The sequence below is a fragment of the Bactrocera neohumeralis genome, chromosome 6 (genome assembly GCF_024586455.1).
Source record: "Bactrocera neohumeralis isolate Rockhampton chromosome 6, APGP_CSIRO_Bneo_wtdbg2-racon-allhic-juicebox.fasta_v2, whole genome shotgun sequence".
NCBI lineage: Eukaryota > Metazoa > Arthropoda > Insecta > Diptera > Tephritidae > Bactrocera > Bactrocera neohumeralis.
In genome coordinates this window covers 1935083-1948685 of record NC_065923.1, presented here as the reverse complement: position 1 = coordinate 1948685, position 13603 = coordinate 1935083, and the positions used below count along the sequence as shown (strand labels likewise).

General features: G+C 36.8%; 1 protein-coding gene across 3 annotated transcripts in view; it reads right to left on the bottom strand.

The window, feature by feature from the left end:
- LOC126763353 (connectin) overlaps positions 1-13603 on the bottom strand; it is a 397643-nt gene that overhangs the window by 162817 nt on the left and 221223 nt on the right. The window contains exon 5 of one of the 3 annotated variants that reach the window (XM_050480755.1): positions 5252-5287. The exons of the other annotated variants lie outside the window; for them this stretch is intronic. The gene's annotated coding sequence lies outside the window, so the exon portion shown is untranslated. The remainder of the gene's footprint in view (positions 1-5251; positions 5288-13603) is intronic. 3 annotated transcript variants of the gene reach the window in all.

Genomic DNA, 13603 nt, shown 5'->3' with positions numbered 1-13603 from the left:
ACCCGAAAGCATTACTAACAAAATTCAATAAGAATCCACTTCCCATTCAGAGATAATTTTCGACTTGGAAAGGGCTAATTCCCAAAAAATTATAAAAGAAAACACATAAATTTTGTTACTTCTACGAAAAGTATAAAAATAAATATCATTATTACATCATAAGTAACAAAGAATAAGAGAACATAACGGTATATGTATCTTCTGAGAAAGAAAATTTGTGATTTTAACTGAAAGTGTCACCAAACAAGACGGCTAAAAACACGTCATTTTTGACAACAAAGAAAGTTAACAAAGGACATGGAAACATATTTAAGAAAATAAACTGTATATGGAACAAATTAGAATGAAATTAGAAAGAAAGCAGGATAAAAGCTTGTATACATAATTAATTAAAGCAACAGTGTGGTTATGTATTCTAGAGAGGCAACTCTTTCTTATCTTTGTTAGATCACAAATTACCTTCAATCAATTGCAATTGTGTTGCGCTTCATGAATCAGTTTATATTGAATTTTAGAATTCTCTTTGCCTGAACAGGCGATTTTTTCTTTTTCGTGGAGCAACCCAACGTGGTGAATTCTAGGAAGTAGCAATAGCTCAGTACAAGAGCGGAATTTTCAACAAACTGCACGCGCTGAGCATAAATTAATTTGGGTCAGTATGTGGATTTTAAGGTATCTCCTAACTTTGCAAAAAATGGCGAACAAAAAAGGTCTAGGATCAAAACTAAATTAATTTAATAAGCGGTCTGCCACAAAATGGCAAAACAAATATTTGATAAATAATATTAAATTTAAGCAGTTTTTGTTAGAAATATAATCAAAATGTATGTATAGTATTAACATTTCAGCCAAAAAACTGCTTGATGCTTCAAAGCTCCGACATGTAAAAAGAGAGAGAAAATATAACTGTTTGGAATCGTGGTTGGAATCATGAAAAAGTGAAAAATGCGTAAAATTTCAGCCAACAAATCTGGTAGTTTGCAACGAATGGCTTCACGACGATCCCTCAAAATACCAATGTAATACTCCCTGTTCATCTTTTCCCCGAAGAATGAGTTTTTCGTGAACCACAACGACAATAAAAAAAAACAACGAGCATACCCTGATTTTCGAAGGAGTTTGATATAGCCTTTTATGGTTAAATTTCATCTAATATTAAAACAAATAAACCTGGTTCTCTAATGTTTTTGGGAAAATGATAACAATTTTCCAACGATCTACTAAGGAACAATAACACAAGCTTAAGTCATATACATTAGAAACGAGAAGGCATCACATTTAAGATTATTTCTTTTATATTTTTGAAGAGCTGTGACATCTGGTCCTCAGTATTCTGAGACAGAATTGAGAGAAATGCAAACAAATTTTTTATTTTAAACTATGGTGTGCCCCTTGAACAATAGTAAGTGCTGCGGAGGCGTGTTAAAATAAGTTTTGTGGGAAGCATAAGATTGACTTAAATTACGTTTGGTCGGTTGGCCCACCACGCTGCGCTGTTTCCTTTGCGATTATATGTAAGTCATCAAATATTTTGGAAACGACTCTCAAAAGAAAGTGCCAAAATATATTTTAAGCCGGTATGACTTAAGATTGCAGTTATTATGTCCCTGGGATAGTATGGAGTAGGATACTTACATATGAATGTTATTAGATATTTACCAGATATCATTTCTTAATTTGGAGCTTTCAGGTATGTAATTTTGAAGTCGCATATGTATGTATATGTTTTTAACGAAATTATCTATAAAAATTGTTCATGTTTAAATATTTGAGATATTTGATAATTTAGGTTATATTTATGAAAGCAGAACTGACCGTATTATTGGCTGAGAAACTTGTATACTTAACTTAGAAATCATTTAAATATTTTGCATATTCATGTTCACACAGCCATTGCACACACACACACACGCACGCTTACACTTGAAATAACTTGCATATTTACATCAAGATGGTTGGCTGCGAGCAAACATTTTGACCCAGAAAAAGTGAAAGGAAATAAAATATGAAATTATGAATATTTACATCCAACTGCTGGCGCAGCGTTGAGTGGGTGAGCATATGAGTATCAGTTGCAACGTAAATGTGGCAGGGCTGCTTGCTGTTTATAAAAATAAGCAGACAAAAGTGTACAATGCAAGACAGTCAAGAAGATGGACAAGCGAGCTTATGAAATTTAAATGCGCCACATAGCAGATAGTTTCGAGCAGCATAAACACATATGGCATGCGTACACTTGCCACGTTCACCCTTCCACAAAGGCATGCAGGCAAACAGTTGCTTACACTGGCTACTTAGACTTGGCAATGTGGGCCAGCAGGACACAGCGCATTGCAGTTGAAGATAAATACAAATATGTTAGGCACACGCACACACACATACACATGCTTATGCTTATGCTGCCATGCATTCTTGCTGCAATTATGAAATTGAGCACAAAACAACATGTGGAATGTATATTTACTTTTCGCTCCAAGCAAAACAAATAAAAAGGACGCTGCATTGTATACAAACCACACAAGTAAATGCGTCCATGTGTGTGTGTGTGTGCTCGGGGTGAATGTAAGCGAGCCATGAGCTTATTATTATGCCAGACTTTTGTTATTTTTCTAATGGCTGCTTTTTCTTTCAAACACAACAGTGAGGGAAGCTGACACACAGCAGTGTGCCATAGCCATGTCGGGCACAAGCATGCACCGTTAGCTGCTGCCAAGCGCATAGTCATAATATAAGAAATTGAAAGTGCCACAACTGACCTGAAAGCAACACTAAATATCAATTTTGTTCTAATATTGCACAATTCGTAAATTTTTAATTTAATAACCATTAGAAAACAGAGTGAGAGTGTTTACACGCATACAGCTACGTACATCACTATGTGTGTGTATATATAAACAAATACATTTTGCTCTCGATTTCCTACGCCACAAATTCGATTTCCTTTTCGCTGGCAGTGCCACAGTGCTTAGCTGAAATTCGCCGATCGAAAGCGTGTTGACACACACACACACAAGCAAACAAACATCACAATGATTTATGAGCCAAAGGGTGTTTGCGCTTTGCTTCAGCCAGCAAAACTTCATGACCACGTGAATCATACTGCCATAACAACTCGTATAGCGGAGCAGGGGGAGAAGAGTAGCGGTGTGTCAGCAGGACTTGGAATGAGTGAGCGATTGGTAGCTAGATTATGGTGTCTGCTATGGCGTGAAGTTGTATGACGGCAGCGGCGTTAACTGCCGGAAGCTGTTGTTTACTCATACGCCACGGAGTTCCGGTGGCCCGGTGGCAACTGTTGTCGTGCAAGTTCCGACAGCAAGCGGTGAGTGCAGCCAACAGCGCGGCACGCTTAGCAAGAAATTCTAGCAATTGCGTGTAAACAAAGACTGCAGGCGGCGAGTGGTGCTATCGAGAGTGTCCCGCCAATAAATCTCGTTTTGCTTGCGCGAGCAGATGTAACTCGTAAAATGTGTCGCCTGCTTGGTACGGCAAAACGACAAATGTCTCAATCGATCTCTTTGTTTTTGAATGGTTGTTGTTCTATTAAGTTTACAGGTGGTGCTGACACACAGAACCAAACCACATCCCAAAAGAGAGGAGACGTTTTGGAAGATCAGAAAATGTTGTGATAGTTAAGAAGCTACGGTAAGATATTTCTAGCAGCTTGGTGAACTTTTTTTAAATAATATACATACTTATACATACAAATACCTTTTTCTGTACATATAACGAAACGAGAATATTCCAAGTGCTGCTTACAAAGTGTTTGCTTGCAACACTTTTACTGAATCAAATACAGCACAACAGCGACAAACAACAATAACAAAACAAATTTCATGTATACAGCGTGTAGCGTAAATAAAGACAATGCATGCACGGCATGTGACAATCATTCTTTCCGTCTTGATTCGGTCGTGTGCAGCCAAACCGTAGACGGAAGGAAGCACAACGGTACATTGTTGCATTTTGCTGAGGTGTAAATTGCATTTTACGAAACGCGAAAAACAATACAAGAATCAAGTGATGAGAATTCCAAATATTTCTGGCTGCGTGAGTGCTCGCTCACATGCTCCGGATGACAAAAACTTTGGACAAATACGTGACTGCATTGTTGTAATATTTATTTGGGAATTTCGCGTTGTCTTTTAAAAATACCTGCCCAGACCAGTGGAAATAAGGTATTGGTACATTTTGCGTACTTACAAATTTGCAAAGCTTTAGAGGAGTAAAGTGATTAGATATTGAAGAAAAAGAAGAGCAAGTCATTTAGAGGGTACATTTTAAAATGTGAAATACCTTCAAAGTGCATTACATTTGATTTCAGACAACTAGGAGTGGTTAAAAATCCGGTTCAGAAGGTGGCTACTGAGCCCTTACTCGTAGGTGAGAATTAATTTATAGGGTCCAGCGGATAGTTACTGGTTAGCGTTGACGGTCATGCTCGGATCATGGATCACGGTCATGCTAGGATAAACTGTAAGGAATGATGTGTGGGGTGTTTAGTGGAGTTGGCTGGGTACCATCTATTTGGAGCTGATCTTTTTCGGCCAAACTCATGATTCGCACCTTTAATGTCAACAGTTTGACCGTTTGAAGTAAGCATACGCCGAAAGTAATCAGCTTTGGACAATAGAAGACGTTCACCAGGACAACGCCAGGCCACACACATTGAGAGTGAGTCGCCAGAAGCTTCGCGAGTTTATTTGGGATGTTTCAGTGCATGCTTTTTATAGTTTGGAGTGATTACTACCTGTTCCTGTTTAAAAATCGACTGCCGCAGTTCTTTGCCAGTAAAAATAAGGGTTTCTATGAGAGCGTCATTAAGAAAATACCTTCAAATTGACAACTGATTCTTGGTGTCTTCTCTTTTAACAGTCAATACATATCTCACTCGAAGATTATTGTTAGAAAGTTGCAGACTTCTATCAAAAAATGATATAACAGTATATCGTACCTGGTACAATATGCTATTTCAGCCGAAAGCCCCGTGCGAGGCAAATATTTCAAATCAAAGAATTTCCTTCCTTTGGAAAAATACATGTTTCATGCGGAATAATCATATCACATATAACTATAAAATACTGTAATGATAATCCTTAGCCTGGGCAATGTCGAAATTCACACTGACAACTTGCTTACACTACTTGCAGATCAAAATACCCTTGAATCCAAAAATGCCTATGCCAATATATTACTAGTGTTTTTATATATAAATATACTGGCATCCACTTTAGGACAGAAATTGGCTTACCTTTTTCATAAACTGCAATTTTTTCGTTTAAATAATCTGAAATACATAAGAAACGGCTTTTATTTTAAGACATAAAGTCATTTTTTTTATTTAAGAATATATTTGTTTTTCTGGGACAAAGTAAAACCCTAAAATTTAATTAATAAAAAATTTATCGCGCAAAACTTGCCACACAAAAACTTCGGAATTAAGCTTTCCAAAGTCTGCAAAATACAATAAAAATGCTTTGACATTTTTTCTGTCACACATTCAGAAATCACAGAGATTTAGACTTTTGCGCCGTCAGTTTAATTGCTCTAATTGCAGAGGCGAGTGACAGTGAGTTAAGCCTTCGCTGTAAACATAACCAAAAATTGTTGTGCTTTTAAGCTTAAATTGGCATCAAGGAGGCTTTCGCTGTTTGCCAGCATCGCTGTGCCTTTCCCTTAATCCGTATTTACGCCCAAACAGCCATAACGGAATGATAATTATTAACACTTTTACTTTTTCGCTTGTTTTTCGGCGCAGCTGACACGCCTATAAGTATGCCACACTGCTGTGTGCTTCGCATTTTATAGATAAACATTAAAACAATTTCTCTTTTTTTCAGTTTTGGGTAAACGAGTGCGACGGCCTTATATTTTCGAAGCGTACTTACCAAGTCACTTAAAATTTAATTATCCGCGAGTTGTGCGCTTAAGACTTAAAGCTGCTGCGGCGCGTAATGACAAATGTACACATATGCATATGCGTGCCGTTACGGCACATGTATGAGTGTGTGTGTGTGTGTGTATTGGCTGTTTAAGCAGTTGTGTGTGCATAAGGCTTATCGTTAAACCGACGGTGGCAGTAGCAGCGACAACAATAGCAACAACATTAAAACAGCATCATTAAAGTCTACAAAAAACCCTAAAGATAAGCAGAAATAAATTGGTGTGTATGTGTGTGTGTAACTGTATGCTGTCATGAGGAAGTATGTGTGAGCGCTCCGCAAGGACACCAAGCATCAGTAGCAAAAAAGTTATAAAGTTATGTTTCGTAGTAACAAAGCGGAAAAAGTCTCGTCACACACACACACGCGCGCACAGATACCACGAAAATTATTTACGAGCTGTCAAATCCCAGTGAACATGCGCGAATTTCATATCAACCAAATGGAGTTCATACCACGGGTGCATGCAGCACTCCAAGTACTCAAGCAGACAAGGAAAAATACTGGATTACACATATGAACACGCGCTTGACACACACGTATACGCAGAACAACTGTAAAAAAGCCGATTCTATGTACTTATATGTATATACTCCCTAGTATTGCTGCCTCTTCATTTGGTACCGCGTCGCCAGCGTCACGGCACATGACAAATTCAGCAAATATCCCACAAACAAACAAAAAATAAATATAAATAAATAAATGAGGGTTCGATTAAACTGGGTGTTAAGCCCTGGCAGTTCAACAGCGGGTTGAAATTCAACGAATCCGCCAAAAAAAAGAAAACAGTGCGAAAAGCGTGCATGAAAAACTTTTTAAAAATCCGGCGAAGTCAATAAAGCAAACCGCCTGACTGCAAGCATAACGAGCGCCTACAGTCGCTGCCGAGAAATATGTATGTAAAATGTATAAAAGGACACAAAAAATGCAAAAAAACATTCAACCGCAAAAATATTGCACACTTATTCACGCAAGTGTACATACATATACATACATATGCACATATGTACATTCGCTGTCTGTTGCCTGTATTTAGTTATTTTATGAATTTATGTTACATGTGCACGCTTTTATTGCTGTTATGATGTATGTTTCGCATCGAGGACTTAAGTGAGTGTGAACCTGGTCTTATTTCATAAAAAGACGCCAGTAGGAAATGACTGACCCTTGATAAATCCTTTGATTTTGTTAAGCTATATGTAGGAAGTAAGCTTGTAGTAGTAAAACCGTTCAAAATGCTACACACCAGAGTCTCTTGTTGCTAGTGTATCTCTTCATAAGACAGTTTTATAAGAACAAAATTCATATTTCTTAAGAAAGTACGATCGACAAATCGTTATTGTATTGACTTTAGACCGGTTGAACACAATTGACCCGGACTGATCGATATTTTTTTCTAGATTATTTACTTTTTCTGTTTAATATCGTCATGAAAAAAATTTAACAACGATTTTGCTTTTGGTGTTTGAAATCGCATCATTTCCACGCAATCGATGAGCCGCGTATAAAGTATCTACCAAGCATATAAAATTCTATTTGGCACAGGAGATTAAAGAAGCAAGAGGCCAGTGGGTCAAAAATGTTGAAAAAGTAGCCGTGGCCTGCCATCTAATAAGTTTAAAGTATATATCTCCTAATCCATTAAATCCACTGCAACCAAGTTCTTACAACGCAAATGTTGTAGGAACTCCTATCTACAGTGTGAAAATGGATGAAGCGCGATAAAGAAATAACTAAATACACCAGAGACACTAAATTTTACTCCCAAGATGGTATGAAAGGAGGTTAATGGCGTCGAAAAACACATATCTGCTAACCCGCCTGACCGTTTGGAACTAAATTTAGTATGTAATATTCACATACACCTTTTTTGCCAATCCAGGGTTCAGATAGTACTAGTGACAAAAGTAGCTAAAAATATATTTGGAAATCGTAGTTCCGCTTAAGTCTGCTAACCATTTTTTGGCGTTGGTCTTCGGTGTACATGTGAAAAAAATTAACTCCGCTGTTGAATTCAATGCAAGAGAGTATGCGAATACCTCATGAAAGTAGTATAACTCCTATAATAGTGCTACCAACTCAACCCAAGAGCTTTAAGTATGTTTGATCAGCTGTAAATTCGGTAAATTCGTTACTCACTACCGCTTGTCGAATCGATAAGGCCACATAATTTCCCTTGAAGCAGACAATTTGTTAACCTTTATTGAATTTAGATTTGAACATTCTTAACTATTCCAAAGTTGTTCATGGTTAAAAAGTTTTGTATTATTGATATTAGTTGGGTCCAAAAAAATCAATCCTTCGGTGTATAAGTGAAATTTTAGTAAGATGAATGGGTAAACTCATCACTATGAACCAAGAAAGTCCTCGAGAATTGATATAAGTATAGACAAAATACATTCATGATAATACATGCCCAATTTTATGTAGATACCTCATCAAACATAAAAGCAGCGACATGCTGTAGTGGTCCGGTATCGGTGGTTCCAACAAATGAACAGATCATGCTGATCATGTATATACGTATTGTTCATTGTCTCCGAAGTTTCCATCGGTGTGTTGCAGACTTCATGGCAAACTTTGTATACTCCATCGGGAGTATACATATGTAAATATCTCCAACAAATTCCAACTGGGGCAACCACAAAAAATGCGATCACTGAAAAGACTGTGCCACAAATTTAAATAACGGCACTCAAACTCTCCCATCCGTCGCACACATTTAAGACCTTCACTTCACCGTCTTATTACATTTTGTTTCTCACATTTCCTTTTTGCTACATTTAATTCAATTCCAGCAGCCGCCGAAGGAGCCAAAATATGAGTCAACAGGACATAAAAATCGCACCATATATCAACAGACACACTCACACAAATATGTAGCACGACACTGATTTACACATACGGAATGCAAGAGGGGCGCGAAGAACATTTAAATATGAAAAATTCAAGTGAAACGTAGCAATAATTGTGCGGCAGCAATGGGCACAGCTCAGCAGCGCGGCGTATAAAATTTGGGAAAAATATGGGTGCATGTTGCAGACAGAATAATAACAGCATTTAGTGAAATGGTGTATAAGCTGTGTGGGTAACCGTTATGATGCAACCAAATGAAAAATGTTGGTGGCAAAGAAGATTGCAGAAAGTATGGTTGCGAGAGCGACCTGTTGTTAAAGCAATTATAAAACTGTATGGCCGGAGGGGCGCTTATGGACCACATTAAATTAAGATACGCAAATTCGTTTTTTGGAATAAAGAATATTTATTTTAAATAAAAACCGAATTAAATTTTTGTCAATATGGGTATATATGTATGTATTTATTTAAAGAGAAAACAAATTTTTAAAGTGTGAGGGGAATTTTGTCAAATAATTATAATTTACTTTAAAAGCATTTACCAATATTATTGAAAAAATTGTGACATGAATTGAAATTGCTTGTCATACACGGATACATGTATGTATGTTTAACAGTACATATAGTACATACAGCCATAAGAGCACATATTTATTTATTTATTTTGCTTTATCATCACGAGGATTCTGTTTGCGGTTTTCATTTCCAAACGGAAGTTTCAACGGATGCGCGTATGTGCCTGTAAGTGTTTGCGTGTACTGCGTAAGACGTACTTAATTATAACCCAAGAAAACAACAACCAGAAGACGAGACTTTCGTACTCACGTCAGGCGAATAATAAAAGCAAACGCGTAAAATTTTAAAAACCATTTCACATTTCGCAAGGAGCGTATCGTTTTCGCTGTATACACATGTGTGAGTGTGTGTGCATGTGTTCGGTAAATAAAACACATACTTAGTGGAAAGTGAAAAATGAAAGAAATTGTATTAGGGTTCTTCTTAAATTAGGAAAGAACTCTATTCAGGGCTTTCAGTACATTTTTAAAGCGAAAGTAACTAAGATTTCAACCACATTCTAATGTTTCAGAACCTTTGTCATTCAGCTATCATTTTCTTAAGCTGAATATTTGCTGAAAACCAGAGGAGATGAAAACCCTGTATATAGTTGCAGTATTTGCCTCTGCAAACTTATAACTTATAACCCAACATCATTCTAAAATAGCTAGCAGCTTTGCCATTCAGCGCCGCATTCAGCTATGACATTTCTTAAGCTGAATACCTGTCGAAAGTCAAAAGAGGTGAGAATTAGTTGCCTCCAGTGAATACAATTTTAGGTGAGTTTAATCAATATCGTCTTACAACCGTCAAATTAAATTATCCTCAAATATATCCAAAATCTGAGATTGTCAATGATTCTCTCTGTTAAAAATGTATGTTTACTAGAGAGTTTATACAAAATTTTCGAAACACAAATCACAAAGTTTCCACAGAGAGATAAAATTGATCAAAGAAAGCAGTTCGTAAAGTTTTGAGAAATGCTAGTGTAATGTCAAAAAAACAAGATATATTTCAATAATTTTCCACACGAACACTATGGTTAGATAAAAAGTAAACTAATAAATTTAAAAAATTTTCAAAAAAAATCAGTTCCTTAAACTTGAGAACCACCCTAATAGACATATATTTTAACTATGAGCTTGCGAAAATCCTTGACTGAAGTACCGGAAATCTTGTCTCTCATTTCAAATTTGTTATGTTGTGATTTTGTTTGTTAAGATTACAATGCAAGAACAGTTAGCAGTTACGACAAGATGGGCATGAAAAATAAAAATTTAACATTTTTAAAATGTTGTAAATAGGCAGTTCGAAAGTATTCAGTAAAGTAAAAAATATAGAATTTAAATCAAAGATGTAGATACTTTTGACGCTGTTTTAAATATTTCAGCGCTGATGAAAAAGGAGCAAGCACCGCGAAGGAGAAACTTTCCATTTTTAGACAGATGACAGTGTCTTCGCTACAGCAGCTAAAACTTATTGAATGAACAAGGTCAACATTGAAATTCAATGCTGAATCACTTTCGACCAGACTTGTATTTCTTTATTTCTACCTTAAACTTTTTCATATTTATAGCTGACAGCATAATCTTCACCAATAATATATGTATGTATGTATGTCTGAAGATCAAGCGTCGAATAATACTTGCCAAACGTGTTTGGAATCGGTAGGTAATTGAGAAACATATTCCTCTTTCGGCGAACAAAATCAGACTCTGTAAATCTCTCATCATTCCCGTACTATTATGCGGCGCAAAAACATGGACGATGGTGAAGGAAAGGAAAAAGCACTTAGAACATTCTAGAGAGTGTTCTCCACAAGTTCTTTGGAGCCGTTCGCGTGAACTATGAATATCGACATAGATGGAACCACGAACTGTACGAGTTCTCGGCGACATGGATATATGTATGTAGCTAAGCTCATACATATCCAACGAACGCGCTGGTTAGGTTATGTCGTTCGCATGGAGGATGATACTCCAGTGAAAAGCTCCTGCGACGCACGACGAAGTTTTGTATTCCTGGCCCTAAAAGTGGCAACCACTCTTAAAATATTTTTGCACTTCAATACTTTTTAAGCATTTAACCTTTTGAAGATTTTGCATAACCTATAATTTTTGTTAACTAAATTTAAGAAGGTTGATCAATCCTTTCTGCAGGTAAATATCACATGAAAAAAATAATTATAATTATCACTATAGAGCTACTTCGTCCAAAAAAGGTTAATACAAAAAATTTGTCAGTTAGGATGTCAAAAATTTCGGATCGGAAAAAGAATTACGTGAAAGATTTTTGTGTTGGTTTCGGTATTGCGCATCCCGAACAGCTAAGTCTCAATCTCAACATTTTGAAAACGCAATAATTATTTTTGAAAATCTTCTCTTCTTGCTGTCAAAGACACGCTGGTATTAAACTTATTAGGTTTGTGAATACTTATATCATCGAAGCACAGCTTAACAATCTCACAGCTAGTTATGCAATAGCCGACTTAGCGCCGAAGCACTAACACGAAAAGTCAGCAGCATACAAACGTCGAAGGCATTTGCATAAAAATCAAGCATCGACAAACGAAATAAATATATTTATGTATGTGTATGCGTGTTCTTGCGAGTCTCCTTACAGCAGTTATGTCATCGAGAGCTCGAAGCCGCACAGTCAACGACAGCATGCATTACATTAAAAATCCTCAATTTAAATCCGCTGTAAGCTCAAACGCTCAGCTGTTTCGCAAACGAAGCAAAAACCGTTGCGCAAGTGTAAGAGCATGCAAGGGTTTCACGAGCTTTGTGAGCCTTCATGCCGATGCGAGCAATTTTCAAAATTGGCGTGCAAAGTGCAAATCATAACATTTCAATTTTGGTATGCCAACGTCACACCGACAGCAGATGGAGCTGGCAGGGGCTGGTGGCTGGTGGCTGGTTGACGTTCTGCGTTGCTCCGCTTGTTTGATTTCATCTCGCTTGCATTTTGAATTCAGTCAAGCACCTGCCAATAGGCTTAAATTGCCTATCGTTTATCTTATCGTCGGTAGACTTTGCACGAAAACTCACGCACACACACAGCAATACATGCATATGTATATGTGTGGTACAAGCGCCGACAATCTCTTTACAGCTGACAGATTTTCCAGTGTCACTTTGCTCAAGTTTTTCACGTTTTTTCTGGTTTCTATAACGTTTTTCAGCCGCCTACACACTTTCTTCGCTTCCTGGTTGACTTTCGGTTCCTCTTGGCTGCGTCTTGTGGCTCGACGAGCGCCACAGCATAACGTGACTTGTGGTTTGGTGCCGCTGGCATCAATTAATTGACGTTTGACGTTGGTAACAATTGTGTTTGTCAGCAATTGGCATCGATGCGAATGCGCGACTATGTGTATGTGCAACGTTGGTGTGCTCACATTGAGAATTGAGTGATATTTATTTTATATGAGTGATTTTTTCCTGGTAAATTTTCATTTGCCTGTATTAATTTTAAAGATGTTTAAGCAAAGATAAATCCATTTCAATGGTAATGAGTAAAAAGATTTTATTTTAATTCATCATGAAATTTATTTACTTTCGTAATTTCTGTTTTTCTCAAATTGACTATCATAATTATATTAAGGGTATCAAAAGATTAATATGATTCCATATTAAAATGAAAGTAAAATTTTAAGATTCGGAGTAATGACTTCCAAAACAGTAAGAGTAGCCCTGTACTATGTACTTGCTTTACTAAAATATAATGTAAATACCTCTGTTCACAAAACAAAAAGGTTTCGGTACGAGCTCTGTCAGTCCGATATTTGCCGTTCCTTCAAATAACCAGCGTTTTGGGGAGAAAAGAACGTGAGATATCAGGTCGATATCAAAAACTTAGGGACAAGTTCTCATATATACAGACAGATGGAGAGATGGGCCTGACTAAATCAACTCAGCTTGTCACCTTTCATTCTGAGCGTTTGAAACTTCGTGGCAAAATTAATGTAATTTCGATTACTTAACCACACTCCTTGTCGTTTGCAGAAATCATTGCTACTGAGGTTCACCATTATGCTTAAATAAATTATTTCTTTCAAACAAGTAAGGAAGGGCTAAGTTCGGGTGTCATGATAAAGTGATAATCGAGATTTCATTATCCGTCATTTACATATTTTTCAAATACAGTATTTGTGTAAAGTTTTATTCCGCTATCATCATTGGTTCCTAATGTATATATTATACAGAGAAGGCATCAGATGGAATTCAAAATAGCGTTATATTGGAAGAAGG